At 42.8% G+C, this 6,722-nt stretch overlaps 1 protein-coding gene across 1 annotated transcript in view; it reads left to right on the top strand.

Annotated features, from left to right (window-relative positions):
- The first annotated feature begins 5,910 nt into the window (after window positions 1-5,910).
- Window positions 5,911-6,722, top strand: part of LPIN2 (lipin 2) — a 105,344-nt gene continuing 104,532 nt past the window's right edge. The window contains exon 1 of the mRNA XM_049698306.1: window positions 5,911-6,093. The gene's annotated coding sequence lies outside the window, so the exon portion shown is untranslated. The remainder of the gene's footprint in view (window positions 6,094-6,722) is intronic.

The following is a 6,722-nucleotide window of genomic DNA, read 5'->3' as shown; positions in this document are numbered from 1 at the left end:
TTCTTTTCCTAATGTATGTTTTTTCTGATAACTAAATGATGCTACTTTGGAAAATGTCATTAATGCAGGCAGACCTTGAGGACATGCAGTATTGTAAGGCTTGGCAAACATAGCTCTGGCATCTTCCTGGAGTCAGAGTGGGAGGAAATGCCAGGTGACAACGGCAATGACCACCATCCATCCTGCTGAACTCAGGAATCAGCAGGCTGCCTGTGCTGTGCTGCCTTTTATCCCATTTCCTGGGCTTCCACTTTAGACTCACAACAGACCAAGAAAGGGAAGGATGGAGAGAAAGGTGGGCAATGAATCCGAAGGTGGAAAAGTAGAGAAGATTTTAAAAGAAAGAAAAACAGGAGGTAGAGAGGTGAGACCATGTCACTTATTGTATCCCCCTTGGAATAAAGGAGGGAGGGTGATTACATTTATTTTAATGAGACATTCATTTATTCGTTCATCCTCTCAGCAAACACTGATTAGGCCCCCACAATGGCCCAGGCCCCAAGTTATGACAAGAAAGAAAGGCATCTTTTTAATCTCGGGGAACACAACCAGACCAGTAGTCTAGAATGTGCTTTCAGTTAATCCTCTGCTCAAGAACCCCATGACCTCGGCTCATTACCTAGATCCATGAGCTTGGCTCCTGATTTTCCGACCCCTGAAAGCACTGTTTCCTCCACGTTCCCTAGCCAATCTGAATTGTTCTTTGCTGTTGATCTGTTCCATGAAGTAATCCTTAACTTTTCCCTCCAGGCCATGTGGCTATTTCTTCCTTGAGCTCCTACTTCATTTATAATGGTACTATGTTTCCATGTTAGAAGAAATCATTCTCTTTTGTTGTGTGTTTTCTACTCAGTTTGTAAGGTGGATCTTGGGTGTTCCTCACGCTAATTAACACTGAAATTGACATACGGTCAATACTGATTGATAAATACACCATTATGATAAACATTCAGTTTGTCCTTTGGTAACTGAGAAATAACACAGAGCAGGTTATGATCACTTGGTTATATAGAAAGGATTTATAGAAATGTGTTGATTTATTATCATTTATTCATTCATTTATTTATTATTTATTTATTTATTTTTGCATTTTTTTAACATCTTTATTGGGGTATAATTGCTTTACAATGGTGTGTTAGTTTCTGCCCCATAACAAAGTGAATCAGTTATACATATATATATGTTCCCATATCTCTTCCCTCTTGTGTCTCCCTCCCTCCCACCCTCCCTATCCCACCCCTCCAGGCGGTCACAAAGCACCGAGCCGATATCCCTGTGCCATGCGGCTGCTTCCCACTAGCTATCTACCTTACGTTTGTTAGTGTGTATATGTCCATGACTCTCTCTCGCCCTGTCACAGCTCACCCTTCCCCCTCCCCATATCCTCAAGTCCGTTCTCTAGTAGGTCTGTGTCTTTATTCCTGTCTTACCCCTAGGTTCTTCATGACATTTTTTCTTTCTTCTTAAATTCCATATATATGTGTTAGCATATGGTATTTGTCTTTTTCTTTCTGACTTACTTCACTCTGTATGACAGACTCTAGGTCTATCCACCTCATTACAAATAGCTCAATTTCATTTCTTTTTATGGCTGAGTAATATTCCATTGTATATATGTGCCACATCTTCTTTATCCATTCATCCGATCATGGGCACTTAGGTTGTTTCCATCTCCGGGCTATTGTAAATAGAGCTGCAATGAACATTTTGGTACATGACTCTTTTTGAATTTTGGTTTTCTCAGGGTATATGCCCAGTAGTGGGATTGCTGGGTCATATGGTAGTTCTATTTGTAGTTTTTTAAGGAACCTCCCTACTGTTCTCCATAGTGGCTGAACCAATTCACATTCCCACCAGCAATGCAAGAGTGTTCCCTTTTCTCCACACCCTCTCCAGCATTTATTGTTTCTAGATTTTTTGATGATGGCCATTCTGACTGGTGTGAGATGATATCTCATTGTAGTTTTGATTTGCATTTCTCTAATGATTAGTGGTGTTGAGCATCCTTTCATGTGTTTGTTGGCAGTCTATATATCTTCTTTGGAGAAATGTCTATTTAGGTCTTCTGCCCATTTTTGGATTGGGTTGTTTGTTTTTTTGTTATTGAGCTGCATGAGCTGCTTGTAAATTTTGGAGATTAATCCTTTGTCAGTTGCTTCATTTGCAAATATTTTCTCCCATTCTGAGGGTTGTCTTTTGGTCTTGTTCATGGTTTCCTTTGCTGTGCAAAAGCTTTGAAGTTTCATTAGGTCCCATTTGTTTATTTTTGTTTTTATTTCCATTACTCTAGGATATTCATTCATTTATTTATTCATTCAATAAATATTTATTAAACATTCAATCATTAGGAAGATACAGTCCCTCGTTTTCTGGTTGTTTTGCTTTTAACCAAAAGAGGGGAGTAAAATTCCGAATGGAATAGACAAAGATCAAGCAAGTAAGCTGATGAATACTTGGCTAAAGCCACCCTTGGCTATGAATGGCACCTTCTGCACAAACACACATATTTTGGGTGTATATTTATTTAGGCAAATTCCAAGAAGTACCTTAAGTGCCTGGAGGGGAGGGGAGCTAGAAAGGACAAGGTATCTTTTTCTTTTCAGATTCTAACACAGGAAAAATATCCCACAGGTACTGATATTTCAAAACTAAAGCTAATCATCATCAGGCTCATCAACGTCAAACACGTATTTAGCATCTCTGTGAACTGTGAACTGGGCTACATGTGAAGAGTGGAACATCAACCCTGCCCAGGAGGAGCTCAGCTGGAGAGAGAGAAGAACGTCACCTGCAGGTTTGCTGGCAGTGTCCAGAGGGTTGTGCGGGTGACCATCACCGAGAGAAGACAATCTTACCAGTAACCCGACGCAAACACACCCTGCTCTAGAGACTACAGAAAGGTATCTTCATTTTCCCGTTCAGTCATCCTGCAGTTCACACAGAGCCCATTCCATTCAGGTGTTCACTACGAGTCCCTTCAACTTCTAGTCTCCCGCCCTTTTCTTCTTCCTGTACATCTCTGAGGTCTTTCCTACCCCTTTGCCCCCTTCTGCAGGATCCCTGAAACACTGGACATTGTCCCAGGTTCCATGGTGCCAGGACAGCCATAGGCCCCCACTGGCAAACAGACCTTGCTCTTGCTAATATTGACACCATCTCTGTAATCTGTGACCAAGGTAGTAAGGGGGGGTGACAAAGGAGGAGAAAAGTCCTGTCCTGCAATATATCCACAGCTAAATAGAATTCAAAGAAGAAATGTTATTGAAAAAGTGGTGTTTGTTAGCAATAACTCTGGCTCTTAAAAATAACAACCAAAAATAACAGTGACTTAAACAAAATAGAGTCCTATTTCCCTCTTGCATAAGATTCCACAGGAAGGAGTCCAGTCCAGGAGCTACTCCATGAAATTCCCAGGAACCCAGCTCCTTCCAGCTCATTGCTCTGTCGTTTCTAGGATGTGACCATAGTCTTCATGATCCAAGATAGCTGCTAGAGCTCCTGCCATCAGGTCCCCATTCCAGACAGCATGAGAGAGGTCAGGGCAAAAAGAAGAGACAAGGAATATAGGTCAGTTGTCTTTTGAGGAAGTTTCCCAGAACAACAGGACAATCATGATTACAACTCCTTAGTGAGAGGAGTTGTAATCACCTGATTACTCCAAGCCATAAACAAGCCTAGAAAATGGAATCTTTTCTGAGTGACCATGAGCCCAGCTAAAAATTGAGGGTCTTTCTATGAAAGAAGGAGAGAACAGATATTGTAGGAGACCTTGCTTCTCAGCCACAAATAGCAAACAAGATGCTTTAGGAGTAGAGTAGAGTAGAGAAAGATCAACCTAAAACTAGGAGAATTGGAGATTACTTCATAGAAGATAGGTGGATCTTGAAAGTTGTAGTATTTGGACTTGTGGAGACAAAGAGGACATAACAGATGGAGTGAATAGAATGAACAAATGCACAGAAGTGGGAAAATGTACATCCATTCATGCTTTCATTTCTTTCTTTATTCGTTAACTTTTTAAAATGTTTATTATGGAGCTTCTCAATCGTACATAAATGTAGAGAGAGTAACATAATGGACCTTAAAGCCTCATCAACAATTTCAACAATTATCAATATTTTAAAATTATCAATAAACATTTACAAAGTGGGCTTTCAAGTAAGAATACAGAAATGACTAAAATGCAATGGCCCCTAGAGGATGTGGAGAATAGGGAACTCTTGTGCACTGTCAGTGGGAAAGTAAACTGGTGCAGCTACTGTGGAAAACAGTATGGAGGTTCCTCAAAAAACTAAAAATAGAACTACCATATGACTCAGCAATTCCACTCTTTGTATATATCCGAAAAAAACCACTAATTCAAAAAGATACATGCACCCCAATGTTCATAGCAGCACAATTTACAATTGCCAAGATAAGGAAGCAACCTAAATATCCACCAACAGATGAATGGATAAAGAAGATGTGGTATATGTGTGTGTGTGTATATATATATATATAAATCCTATAAAAAGAATGAAATGTTGCCATTTGCAGCAACATGATGGACTTGGAAGGCATTATGCTAAGTGAAGTCAGACAGAGAAAGACAAATACTGTATGATATCACTTACATGTTGAATCTAAAAAAGTCAACTAACTAGTGAATATAACAAAAAAGAAGCAGACTCACAGATAAGGAGAACAAAGTAGTGGTTACCAGTGGGGAGATGGGGGAGGGGCAATATAGGGATGGGGGAGGGGAAGGCACAAACTACTGGGTGTAAGATGGGCTCAAGGATGTATTGTACAATACGGGGAATACAGCCAATATTTTGTAATAACTGTAAATAGAAAGTAACCTTTAAAAATTGTATAAAAAATTTTTTAATGGTTTTAAAAACTGAAAAATAAAAATTTAAAAATAAATAAATAAGAAAAAAATGCAGTGACCCCGGGAGCTTATGGCATAGTGGGTACATCCAAGGGAGTAATTCATTAAAGGAAATGAATGAACACTAGGTGAAGCTGGGTGGGAATGTAGCAGCAGATGTAATTACTATACAGGGCTACCTGTATAGTAATTCTCTACCGTGTTCCAGTCATTGAGCTGGAGAAATCTGGATTAAAAGTTCCATCTCAGTTCTGTGGATGTTTACAGTCCTACAGAGGTGCTCACAGTCTAACAGAAATAAATAGATGCAGTTACAGAAGGCCTGGGCTATCGTACCATGAGGTATGAACGTTACTCAGCCAATAGGGAAACCAGAAAATGACACAGTATTAAACAGGATGTTCAGATGAAAATCAGTGCTGGTATGAAGGACAGATTGCAAGGAGGAAAAAAAAATAGGGAAATGGTTAAAAGTGAATTTCAAAACAACCTGAGTAAAGAGAAAAAAAGAAGAGAATGAACGTATTTTGACATCTCATTGTGCCACACACTGTACTAGGGGTGGCTGACCTGGGCTTGGTTTCTAGGTTGCACGCAGTGGGATCAGAATTCGAATCTGTTCTGCTGGCCTCCTAGGCCTCTGTACTTGCACCTACATCACTGTGCCTCCAAGTCCCCACCTACAGGAGTAACAGAAGGAAAAGGGAAGAGGGCGCAGATGGGAGGATGCTCCCCAAGATCAGAATTTGGTGAATAATTGAAGCTGGGGGGGGGCGGGGGGGGGGAAGGTGGGCGGAGGAAGCGAAGTCGGCCGGAGCTTCACGTCTGCATGGCGGGAAGATGGTGGTGTGTTTATCTGAGACGTGCAAGACAGAAGAAATGGAGTTTGGGGAACAGATAAGGCATTTGATTTTGGATGTGTTGAAGTAGAATTGCTGTCTAGCAAGCAATTGTAAACCTGGGTCTGAAACTAAGGAAAACATCACGCCCCTATATACACGTTTAGGAGACACTGGTGCGGGTGTGACAGCAGGAGTGCAGAATGTGCAAGGCCTCCTGGAAGAAGGGACCTGTAAGAAGAGACAGACAAGCACCAGACTCAGAACCTTAGTTAATGCCCGTATTTCCTGGATGGAAAGCGGAGCCAGGGCAGCACCTGGAAAAGACTGTCAGAAAACGGAAGGAGAAACAGGAACAGCGTCGTGTCCCAGAAATCGCAGGTGACAACCCCAAGATGCACGGGTGGGCGAGCGGCGACTGTCCCAGAGCGGGAGGGTCGTCAGCGACTCTTCAGGAGCAGTGGCCTCCGCAGTGGTGGGAGCAGGACCCCCGTAGGCTGGGAGGGAACCGAGAGGAGCTGGCGGCGGCACGGATGCACCCTCTTGCATCAAGAAATTCTCGTTGAAAAGAGGGAAGAGCTAGGATAGAAGCCGGAGAGGAGATGCAATGTGGGAAGAAAGCTGCTCTTTTCAGCATGAAGGGTGTGGGTCAGTCGGAGAGCAGAGAGAAAGGTGCCGTCAAAGAAGGCACAGTTTTTCCTCTGGGACAGGAGGGGAGGGAAGGAGGCCAGAGGGGAAGGAGAGAGAAAGCGTGAAGACAATTGCATTTCCTGATGTGCTTGGGCGGGATTCCAGGAACTGGAGAGGTAGGTCAAGTGACAGACGGGACAGAAGCAAGGGTGTGTGTGTTTACGGCTGGAGGAGCCTGGGAAGGTCTGGAACAGGATGCGGGAGCATCGTCAGGTGAGGCTGCCCGGTGCAGATCGCGGTGGGAGCAGCCGAGTGCGGAGCCGAGGCCCGGGCTCCGTGGGCTCAGCACTGCTTGTACCCCGGCGCGGAAACCTAGGGCT

This window comes from Orcinus orca, chromosome 15 (genome assembly GCF_937001465.1).
Source record: "Orcinus orca chromosome 15, mOrcOrc1.1, whole genome shotgun sequence".
NCBI classification, from domain to species: domain Eukaryota; kingdom Metazoa; phylum Chordata; class Mammalia; order Artiodactyla; family Delphinidae; genus Orcinus; species Orcinus orca.
This window is presented reverse-complemented; position numbering and strand designations above follow the sequence as displayed.